The 11645-nt window shown below is 53.9% G+C and overlaps 1 long non-coding RNA gene across 1 annotated transcript; it reads right to left on the bottom strand.

Annotated features, from left to right (window-relative positions):
• Nucleotides 1-1672: 1672 nt before the first annotated feature.
• Nucleotides 1673-11612, bottom strand: LOC119003664 (uncharacterized). Its single transcript, XR_005070004.1, has 3 exons — nt 11505-11612; nt 3958-4032; nt 1673-2989 (listed from the first exon to the last, which is right to left on the bottom strand). It is a non-coding gene; the product is annotated as an uncharacterized LOC119003664 (long non-coding RNA).
• Between the last annotated feature and the right edge of the window lie 33 nt (nt 11613-11645).

Here is an 11645-nt window from a genome sequence, read left to right as displayed (position 1 = left end):
TTTTGTCAACCACCATACCAGCCTCCAGAACTGGGACATTGACCTAGGGGATGCTGTCCCTGCCTCAGAGCTGGGGGAGGGAGGAAACGTCCCCCCGGGGCCTGGGCCTTATCATTCAGCCTTCTAAAAATGCTGTGCTCCCCAGCAGGTTGGGTGAGGAGCTCCACAGAGGATATGTGCAGGTTGCAAGGAACCTATCACATTTATCAGGTACCAGCTTACGGCATTTGCATATGTGGCATTGTAATTAATGTTTGGTGAGTGACAGTCAGGGAGCTGCAAGCCCAGAACAAAGATGGAAGGAAAGAGAGATAGCTGGAAATGCAGGCATGAGTTTTTCCAGGATAAATATGGTTTGTTCAGAACGTATCCTCTTCCTAAACCAGGAATAATTATAATGACTTTTCATATGAATTTGGAACTTTCAGCAGAGGGCCCCAGTGCCCAGCACACTGCTTTGTATTTAAAAACCCCTCCGTGACATAGAATTTTAGCACCAGAAGGGCCTTGGAGAGCATCTAGGCCAGCAGGTCTCAATCTTGGTTGAATATGTATAGAATTCCCTGGGGTGCTTTAGAAAATAATAAAGTGCTGGGCTCCCACCTCCAGAGATTCTGGTCTAATTTGCCTGGGGTGGAGCCCAAGTTATCTGTGTTTTTTAAAAAACTCCCCAGATGATTCTATTGGGCAGCCAGGGTTGAGAAGCACTAGTCTGGGCCAGTACTTCATTTTCCAGTAGAAACTGAAATCCAGAGAACAGGTTACCTAGACAGCAGATAACTGGTAACAGAGTGAGGGGCCAGAGAAGGTGTCCTGACTCATTTGTAAATGAGCAAACAAAAGATTGATCCTCTTTTGGAGGCATCTTTATCTGCAGAGACCCCACCCCCTCCTCCCACCCCCATATTTTCACATTATTTTCATCGGGGGGCCTCACAGAGGGCGAACACCCAGTCCTGGGATCGTTTGACAGGTCTGAGTTCTCCAGGAATTCAAAGGGCAGCTGTTGCACGTTGGTCTGTGGGTGTCAGTGTGTGCCCCAGAGCAGGGGTACAGGGGTTGTGTGTGCAAATGTGCACATGCACAGAGATGCACATTGATGTAGGAACCTGTGCGGAGGACCCTCCGGCGGAGGAGCGCTTGTCCTTCTGGGCACCTGCACACTTGCCGTGAGGACACTTGCACATGTACCTATAAAGAGCCGCCGGTGGGACAGCGCATGTTTACATCAGCACCGTCTACGGGGTAGTGCGGGTGTGCAAGAAAATGTGTACAAATGTCCTGGAGATTCTACGATGCCGATCTGTGTGTCTGTAATTATGTACAGGGGCATAAAGCAGGATCTACCTTCACAGAATCGACACTTAACGTTTACCTGTAGAGACGTATGTGTGACAATACACGCAGCGCCGGCCGGCCCAGTGAACGTGTGTGACTGGCAGTCTGCGTGCACGGCGGGCGAGTGTATGTGGAGAGAGAAAAGGTTTCCGTTGTTTCCATTACGTTTCTCCTAAGTAATCATCGGGAAATGCATGTGTTGGAAAACCGCATCGTTTGTGGTTAAATATATCTCAGCCTACACGGATGAAACATGATTATTATGCCAGCTGAGATGCTACACATTAACATTGTTTATCATTGATAGAATTAAATAACCCATGCACGGTCCTGGTAGCATTTCTTACAATTTTATTTAACACTGTTTTGGCCAAGCAGCATTCGGCAGACACCACAGATACGCTGTAGATTACCGTGACAGATGCGTATTTTGTGAGCTATAATACACAACACAGGAGAAGTTTGAACAGAGGGGTGACAAAAATTCCAACTGTCCCCATCTTCCTGTAGGTTCGACTCACTCCCCTTCCTTCCCCCGACCTGATGAAAACCTATCCCTTCACACTTCCCTAGGAGGTCCTTGCATTTGTATTTGAGAGATAAAGTGCAGGGTGAGGATTTGCGGTGGGGAAGAGATAACACTCCAAGACCTGGTCTCTGGAATGTTTCTGCTCCTCCCCAGTCTGTCAGAGGCAGGCCTGAGCCCCAGCACGTGTTGAAGCAAGAAGACCAAAGGAAGCATTTTTATAGGTTCTGCAGCCCCTCGGGTTGACTGGTGAAGTTACTCATTCAGAATGAGTAAAAAGAGCAATGAACTGATCAAATTAGTAGTAAATCCTTCATTAAAAGATTCATAGAAGTGGTTCCTTGCATCTCTTTTTTAAGGGGAAACTATATCTTCCCTTGAGCCCAAAGGAGAACAACCTGGCCCGTAGTAACCCTTTCAAAATGTGTGCTGGCCGATGCCTACAATGTGGGCTACATTATGAATGGCCGGAGAGACCTGGAAATCTCAGCAGCTGAGGAGGCTGGGGTCTTCGTCTCTGCAAGTCCAGGCTGGAACACGAATAAGAACAGGGTAGAACCGCAAATGAGGCCCATGCAAGCTCAAAATGCTCCCTTGTCGGCCACCAGGCAGGCAAAGAGGTTGCATTTACTTCCCAAAGATAATGAATACATGGCACTTGTAGGTCTTTTCAAAACTTGGAAAAGACTTCTTAATCTCCCCGAAACCAGGGCCGAAATCCCATATGGAACCTTAAAGCCCTGCTTGGATCTGTTTTTACCACCCCTGGGCTTCATTTGGGCATGGAAGTAGCACGATTGAGACAAGGAACTCCCTACATCTGCCTTCCTGTATTCTAAGTTTCGCCGGCTTCTCTCCTGCTGAAATGTAAAGACTAAAGATGTCCAAGTACAATTTGAACATTGACTGGTTTCACCCTGGGCCCCAAGTCCTCTGCCTCCGGCAACGAGGCGGACATCAGAACTGTCTTTCCAGACAGCCCCAGGCCCTTCTCTGCCAGCAGGGGTATCAGCCAACCTGCTTGGGGAATAGCTGAATGCCAGCACCAAAAATTGTATCGTATCATCTTCACACCGCTCGAGGCAGGAAGTTGGCTCTCCAGAGTGTGGTGCCTTGCGCTGTCTCCTGAGTGAATATAGAAAAAAAAATGTCCTAATGTTTGGATTAGAAGTAAGAATGGTGACAAGCACCCATCAATGTGTGTGCCTCTCCCCAACACACACGTACTCCCCCACACCCACACACACCCTGTCCTTGCAGACAAATCATGAATCATCTCCGTGGCTGAACATTTTAGCGTTCATAATATTCTCAGAGGCCCAAGGTTTTCAGGCAAATCCCAGGTCTGTGCACAAGGACACTGCATAAATCCCTCCCCTTATGAAAGGCCAGTCTGAGCAGATGGGACCACTCTTAAGTAAACTGCTGAGCCCTCCCTTGTCCATCTCGGGAGGAGCAGCAGGGGGTCAGTCCTACCAGCCAGGAGAGCAGAGAGCAGCAAAAGCTGCTAATTCTGAGGCTATGTTCACATACCCAACTTATCTCTCTGAGGGAGGTGTTCCTTTGACCACACAATCCTCCCTCCCCTCCCCCAAGGGGAAATCAGATCTTGAAGTTAGATTGGAGGCCTCAGCAGACCAAGTGGTGGCCAGAGTTGGGAAAGCAAATATGAGCCCTGTAGAGCCGGCTGGGCCTGGGAGGAGGTGAGAAGCCAGAGGGCCCTTCAAACCCAATTGCTTTCTAGGCTCAGTCTGGGGAAATAACGTCACAAGAGTTCCACTCTCTGATAACCTGCCTCATTAATATTAATTTTAAAATATTTTTTAAAAAGAAGAAGGAAGGGGGAGATAATTAAACACCTGGTGGAGTTTGAGGTCTCCTCCATTTTCTCTTCTGTGTCTGGCCCCCCCGCACCTGCAGCCTAAGCCAAATATATACACTGTGCTGTCTGCCACCCCAGCCCCTACTCATCTCCCCAGGTGTGCCAGGAAGACATAAGGCAGGTGGATGGAGACAGAGACAGACCCGGGCACCCCAGGTGCTCACAAGGAAATGCATGGACTGTGAAATTACACCAGGGCTGGACAACTTACCACCACACTGGAACCCTTGGGGTACTGAAATAATTAACTTGCTAATCAGCTACACCTTGCTTTTTTCCTCTCTTTCTGGAAAAAACCCCACAACAATTGCAAATCGCTTTCACATCAGGTTCCTATGTCAGTCACTTGGAGACAAGTGATGCTCAGAAAGAAATGCACTCTGTGCCTCCATGGAGACTGACATGGATGGGGCCAAGCTAGGCCTCCTCCTCTTCCTCACTCCTTCCCACGAGGCCTGGGGGCCACACAGAGACAGAATGTTTCTGGAGATGCAGGGTTTTCTGTGTCCACGCCACAGAGCTTTTTCCATCTCTGCTAAGCTTTCTCGCTTTCCGTCCTCTTTAGCCTGCTTGCTGGCACTAAACAGCCAAGATCCATGTGGAGAAAAGAGGATTGATTAGAATCGTAATAATAATCCCTTCGGCATTCGTCCGGCTTTAACGTCCACAAAGTGTTTTCACACATTATCTCATTCGGTCAGAGGAGGCTGGAGCTGGCAGGGATGTTAGCAACCACTTAGCCCCATCGCCTGCATTAGAGGTGGGGAAACTGAGGCCCAGAAAGGTGAAGTGTCTTCCCCAAAGACCAGAGCTAAGGACAGTGTGCTCTGGGGGCCAGGTCCCCACATTCATTGTCTAGAGATCCCCTGTGTCACCTCTGATCCTCTGAAAAGAGGGAAAGAGCATGGTCAGCTTTTTGCTCCACAGTGGATATATAAATCCAGAAATCAAGAAAATTAAAAATAGGACATTAGGACACATAAAGGGAAGCCTTGTAGGAAATGATTTTGAGGGTGGTTGGGAGTGCAGGATGCTGGTCTAAGCCCTGAATGCAACGTGTTCATTAACATACTTCCCTCTCCGCCTTCTCTGTCTCTTTGTCCCCTCACCTCCCCCTTCTCTCCAAGTTAAAAAATGTGACCATTATGCAGTTTGAGACCTAAGGCTTAATTTGGCCACAGGCCCTGGAGAAGAGGGCAAGCTTTTCTTAGACTCAAATCGGGCCCCTCACCTCTGCCCCCCAGGATTCCCAGCATGATGGGCTCCTGTGTGCGTGTGTGTGGGTCCACTTGAGACACTGCACTGAACGGTGAAAAACAGGCATCTGATCCTTTCACAGATCAGATGATTTGCAAATTAATAGCTCTTCCCCCCCCCACCCCCCACCCCAAGGCTCTGAAGAGGTGGGAAAAAAAAAGATTTCTTCCCCATGGAGATGGGGAAGGCAGAAAAATATAAAATGGGGAAAGAAGTGAAATGACATTGTATTCTGTAGAAAAATACTTCCCTGTGCGTGGTGCGTGTGTGTGTGGTCACGAATGTCTGCGTTTCCACAGGGCCGCCTTGCCCCGGGTGCCCGAGCCTGTTGGAAGGTAAGCGGTTCCTTTGTGTGTTCGTTCATTACTAAGCCCAACTCTTTTCCCTCTAAAACTCCTTCTTCTCCCTGTTGAGCTGACCATGCTTCTGGATTTATGAAGAGAGATGTTTTAGCAGAAATCCCCTAGAGTGTCCCATCAGCCCTAAATCCCAGGCCCACTCACCCCCCCCAAGACCCCATGACACACAGCATGCCAACACGGCTTCCTCTTGCCTATGCATTAGCCATCCATTGTGGCAACCTGACATCTCTCACACATAAAACCGTAAGAGAGAAATAAAATATCTGTCTCTTGGCGAAAATAAAGCTTTGCCTCCCTCCTGATGTATAGGATATAAAATAAAGCCGCGGCTCCAATAGTGGCTTTTCCTTATGCCGGAGTTGCCTTTGCACACACAGAGGCAATGAAGACGGATGGTTTGGGACGAGGCCCAGCCTCCTGGGGCCGCCTTCACCCTTTTTTATTATCGTCAATCCCACCCTCCCAGCCTTTTTCTTTCTTCTTCACTTTCTTTCCTTTCTGGCTTAGATTTGCCTTTTATATGCCCTTCTCTTTCTTTCCTCTGGAACTTTATTCCTCTTGCTCACTTTCTTTCTAACGAATGACAGAGACAAGGAGAGAAGAGCCAAGTTCCTCACCTTCTCAGACATGCCTGCCATCTCTCCCTGCCTCTCCCTGCTCCAGACCCCCAACTCTCTCCAGGCCGCCAGCCCCTAAGACCAATTTTGCTGTTACTGCTTGAGGATTCGCTTTGGTCAAATGTACAAACGTTCCCAAGGGACAATTAAGAATGTATTTAGTGGGGTGGGGAGGGTGGCTTTTTTTTTTCCCCCTGGAGAGCTGTCCTTTCTTCCTCCTTCCTCTCTCTAGGCCACGTGGTTTATGGATCTCAACAATTATTTATTTAGCCTCTGAGGAGGCCAACAGAGCAAAGAGGCACCTCCAAGGGGTGAAAGTTGACGTTCACCTCCCAAGCCTCAATGCTGCATCACAGACAGCCTGGGGGCTTTGGGCCCCTCCCAGCCAAGGCCAATATTCGCCTGCCTCTTTCCCCAGTCCTGAAAACGGAGGGTGCTGTGAGGTAGCTAGAACTGTCTCCCGAGTCTCACAGTCACAGAAACACGGTCGTTTTCCTGTCTCTGCCACAGTGCACGTGCCTGCCTCTTTTCTTCCCTCTCCCCAGAGGCCTCACACTTGCCAGGTGTGCACCACTCTCCATTCTGCTTCTGTGTCTCCCATCCCTGTCTGGGTGGGTTTGTTCCTAGAAGTCCCTTCCCATCCTTGCCCTGGCCTCACCCCTCCCGCTGCTCTCCCTAGCCACCCAAGGCTGCTCCCTAACTCATTCAAAACCTCATCTGCTCCACTCGGGGCTGCAGGACACATCCCGGGTCCTGGGGAAACTAAGTAACCACCCAAAGAAGAGGAGTAGGGTCAGAGCTCCTGGGGGAACAACAGTGGAGGGGAGATTTAGTGTGGCCTAGAGGTGGGAAGTGTCCATCAGAGGGGCAGTAGGTGGCTTCCAGCCTCTGAGATTGATGAAGGACCTCTGTCTCTGTGTGGGGGGCTCCCAGTCACCCCTAATCTCAGATCTTCATTAATGCAAATGTGGAGGGGCTGGTGAGGCAGCAACATCTATTGAACTCTGCCCCCCCAGAGAAGGGAGGGAGTTTTAGAGCGCCCAAGTCCAGAAAGAACTCAATTCCAAGTCCCAAAGCTAGCTAGCTTTGGGGGTCTCTCCCCCTCTGTCTCTCTTTCCACGTGATATCTCTCCAGATATCGGCAATGACCACCGCCATTAGGTAAGGGGAGAGAGTCAATTAGTGGGAGGATTAATTACTCGGAGGCACGAGCCCCGTTTGTCTTCCTTACGGGGTGTGAGTGTGTGCGCAGACGGAGGTACACGGGCACGCACCCAAATACGCATTGTTGTCACGCCGTCTTAGACGTTTTATTTATTTGTTGGATTCCTGCCCAGAGCCGCTCGCACGCTTTTCCACGGGCGCTGAGTCTCCCACCAAACACGCCGCCTCCTTTTCTCCCGCCTGGGAACGCGCCCGTCACACGCCCGCACACCCGCCTGCAGGGTCCTCTGCTCCGCGCCTTTCCTCGCCGCCTTTTTATGTTTTGAATCTCTGGGTGTCTTTCCGGGCCTGTCCCCCCTTTCTTTTCTTCTACTCCTCCATGCATTTTCCCCAGCGCTTCTTTGCTCCTTTTATCGCGGCTTACTTTTCCACATTCCTCTCTCTTTTCTCCGGTTTTCTGCCTGACACTCTCGTCCCGTCCCTCGCCCCTCACTTCCCTCCCTCTCTCCCGCCTTCTCCAATCGCCCCTCTCCCTTCCCCTTCCCGCTCGGTCCGCGTCGCGTCTTTGCTCCGCGGCAGTGACTTACATCCGAGATCGCAGCGCTCGACCTGCTCCCCTCTCCACGCCGGGATCCCTCCAGCCCTCGTGGGAAGCCGCGGTTGTTTACCCAGTCCGTGCGCGCACCGTGAAGCCTCGGCCGGATACGGCCCTTTCCCGGCCGCTGCGTGCCACCCCCTCAGAAAACGTGGCTGAAGCAAAGTGATAAGCGCCCCCCCACCCCGCCCCAAGAAAAACCACACACACACAACTTCTCTCCTTCAGCAAACCGCCTGACTTGAGTTTCTTCCCCGGGCAAAAGGAGGTGATACCCACCTCTCACTGTGTGGTCCAGGGGACATAGTGCTGTAAACTGTAAAGCGCTGCGCACACGTGGGTCATTTCCAAGAGAGGGGTGGGATGAGGTTAAGGCAACTTGACGCAGGAAAGAAGGGGAGAGGGAGAGGAGAAAGCGGGACGGGTGGGATCAGCTCGGAGGGGGTCAGGCCAGGGTCCTGGCACCGCATCTTCAGCGGAGTTCGCGTGGCCTCTGGGATCCGCAGGGTCCGGGACTCCTTCTGCTTTCTTCCTCCTCCCTCTTCCCGACCCCGCGTGGCTGGTTGCGCCCCATTCCCCGGGCTGGAGTCCACGCCGCCCCAGGCGCCTCCGGTCCGGACTGAGCGCCGATGCAGTATAGGACCGAAGGGGGCGAGGTGGGGGACGCGGCCACGAGCGGTCGCCGTTCTCAGGAGATCAACAGCATCGACCTGTCGGGCCCAGGACTCACTGGGATTGGGGGAGAAGGAAGCGAAGTGGAGCTCAGAACCAAGGAGGAAGAGGTAAGAAAGGGGGTGCTAGAGGGCTTCTTCAGCCCCCCAAACTGCAGGGCGGCTAAGGAGGGCTGGCAGAACCCCTCCGTCCCCAGTTTGCGGGCAAGTTCCCTTCTCTGGGGCCGATCCTCTAGGCCCTTCGAAGAACAGAAGCCTATAATGTGAAAGCCGTTTTCTGGGTCTTCTGGGGCCTTCTCCTCCCTGGGGGCGAGGTGGGGGGGATTCAGCAGACACCGAGGACCCTCACGCTACCCCGTCCAGAATGTGCGGGGCCTGGAGCGTCTTGCGCGCAGGGCGTTGGGCCGGACGGCGCGCGTGCACTGCAGCCCGCAGGCCGCGGTTGGCGACGGTGAGGGCGGGGAGGGAAGGTCAGCGAAGAGCGCCGAGCCGACCTTCGACACTCGTTTAAACGCAGAGCTGAGCTGAGGGGCGCAGAGATGGCGAATTTGTAAAGCTCGGTCAGTATTCTCTCCTCTGTGACCGATTACATTTTAAAATAAAAACTCAGTGGAAACAAACAAAACATTAATCTCGTGTGCTGTCCCCAGGGCGGCATTATATCTGGACTTTTAAACCTAGAACCAGGGGCCAGGAGGTGCGCCTGGAGTTGTGCTCTGTGACCTCCCGGTAGACGCGGGGGTTGGTTCCCGCAGACCTGCTCACTGAGCCATCTGGACACCGCGACAGGCCCGGGGTCCCAGAGCCGGAGTTCTGTCTTCACCCTCGATTCCACTACCGCGCTTGGCCCTCCGCTGGGCAGGGTTCTCTTTCCCCCAACGTCTCAAGGTCTCTGCACCCCCAAACGGGTGCAGCAATGTCCTCCTGCCCACCCAAAATGAGGTGGCAAGCGTTGGGTTCAGTAGGGGCTGGCAGTCGGGTCCAGCTGTCACCCCGTGGGTTCCCCTAACGACAATCCCCACCCCCACCCCCGAGGTCCTTCTGTTTTGCATATGAAGAAGCCCAGCCGGGGCGGGGCCGGGGCGAGCCGCTGGGGACCGGGTCCTCTGTAGATGCCTGAGAGGGGCGGTTGGGTCTAGGGCGCTGGCGGCGAGAACCCAGACAGCTGGGAAAGGGAGGAGCATGGGGACCGCTGGACTGGACCAGCCCCTCCCGGGACCTTGGCCAGCACAGCGGGCTGTGGAGGCGCCTCGGGTCCCGCTGGAGGAGGCGAGGACCCCACACCTCGCAGCTCTACTGTCTCCCCGGACCCTGGAGTACCGGGTACTGGTGGGTTTGTGGCTGCAAGTGTCGGGTCCACAGGAGGAGTTCAAAGCCAACTCTAAGCCTGCGAAGCTGGGCTTAGAAACCGAGTTGGAGCTGCGGGGAGCCCAGGCGTGAGTGTGTGTGTGAGAGAGAGTGTGTGTGTGTGTGTGTGTGTGTGTGTGTGTGTGAAGGGGGTGCGGTGAAGGCTTTAGGGGCTTCGCACCCAGAGGTCAGGATGGGCGGAGCACCGAAGAGGCGCGCGGCGGAACTGGGCTCTGACTTCCAATGAAAAGGCGGCGCGGGCTGCAAGGCCGGGGCTGTCGGCAGGACCTAGGGTTGCTGGGCTGTGCGAGCGTAGACTGGCGGGCAGAAAACGGGCCTTGGCAGAACCCTAAAAACCCAGTTTTGCTGAGGCTCAAACCAAAGTCGCCAGCAGTTTGCCGCTTCGCCCGAAGAGGGTATTTCATTTGCAGAGGGCTAGATTCCCTGCCCAGCCAGGCTCAGTGCTGTTGGGCTCCAGAGCGCATTTCCCCCAACTTAGCTCGGGATCCCGTGTGGGATGTCTGAGCCCTGCACCTCGAGGGGGGTCAAAAGGCCAGTCCCCAAATACCGGCTAGACCTGGCTAGCTGCCTATCCTTATTTCCTTCCTCGATAGGGCCAAATGCTCTTTCCTAGTACCCTCTCTCCAACCCCCCAAAACAAAACAAAAAAACGGGGAGCATAATAGCAGGACTCCGTGGGCCTGCCTCCTTCAAACTTTACTTCGGAAAAAATCCCAGTTAAGCATAGAAATGGTGCTGTCGAAACGGAATTTGGTGATTGACTGTCCTGTGCCATGGAACCAGACGGACTCTTCGAGGCTAAGGCTTCTGGGACTCCGAAGCGACCACCGCGCCCGCGATAACCCGCTCCTGTGGGCAGTGGACTGGAGTTTACACTCTGAACGCTATTGGGAAGGTATGAGAGTGAACTCCAGAGGGTGTGCAGGGTCGGCGGCGAGTCGCGAAGTTGGCGCCAGCCCGAAGCCCGGAAAAGGGGAGGACGGGAAGCCATACTCACTCTGCCCTTGCGCTCACACCCCGATCCCTTTTAGGTCTATGCGGTGCCCCAGAGACGTCCCCTTCCCACCTGTATCCCCTCCCCCCTTCACACACACACGCACACACACACACCCACGACGCTGTAGCTCCGCCGCTTCCCGCATGGTCGCTTGTTTCTGTCCGTAAAAGGTTTCTTCGGATCACAGTTTTGCCCCAACTTCTCACCCGGGTTTTTTCTTCTCACTCCTCGCGCGGGGCGTTTCCCCACCCACTCCTTTGCCCTCTGGAGTGCGGAGCCTCTGGCCTTCCCCGCCCCCACCAGGAAACCGCCGGAATCAACTTTACAAGACTGTGCAGCGGGAAACAGACAACCAGATCTCCCGGGGCCCGGGGCCCGGGGCCCGGTGGACTTTGGCTGGATTGGGGGAGGGGGAAACAGAAGGAAGGACCCGCGGAGGGAGATTCTGCTGCTAAGGGCCCTCCCTCCACTACTCTCCCAAAGACGCAAGCTGTGCCCCGGCCAAACTTCCAAGCCAAGAATACAAGAGGAAGCGGGGGGGTGGGGAGGGTAAGCCAACACCCAATGAATTGTAAAGCCAAACAGTGCCTTGGGGCCGCTGGGGCTCCCAGACCCAGGTGCACCCCAACCTTCAACAAGGTTTGATCTTGGATCGCTCCCACCCGTCAGCAGAACTCTGGCCTCCCCTTTGCCTACTCCCGCGTTCCCACCGAAACCGAGGCCTTACCGGAGCAGAAAGGGGCCTGGGCATCTCGCAGCCCGCCGCCCAGACAGCGCGGGGCCGCGGATGCAGCCGCCACTGATTCTCTAAACGCGGTCTCCCCGCACTCTCCTCGGCCTGGGGATGCAGAATGGTTTACAGAGGGAC

The sequence above is a fragment of the Sturnira hondurensis genome, unplaced genomic scaffold (assembly GCF_014824575.4).
Source record: "Sturnira hondurensis isolate 20B ecotype Veracruz unplaced genomic scaffold, ASM1482457v3 Scaffold0018728, whole genome shotgun sequence".
In the NCBI taxonomy this organism is placed as follows: Eukaryota; Metazoa; Chordata; class Mammalia; order Chiroptera; family Phyllostomidae; genus Sturnira; species Sturnira hondurensis.
The sequence above is the reverse complement of the archived record's forward strand: the minus strand, read 5'-3'. Positions and strand labels throughout refer to the sequence as shown.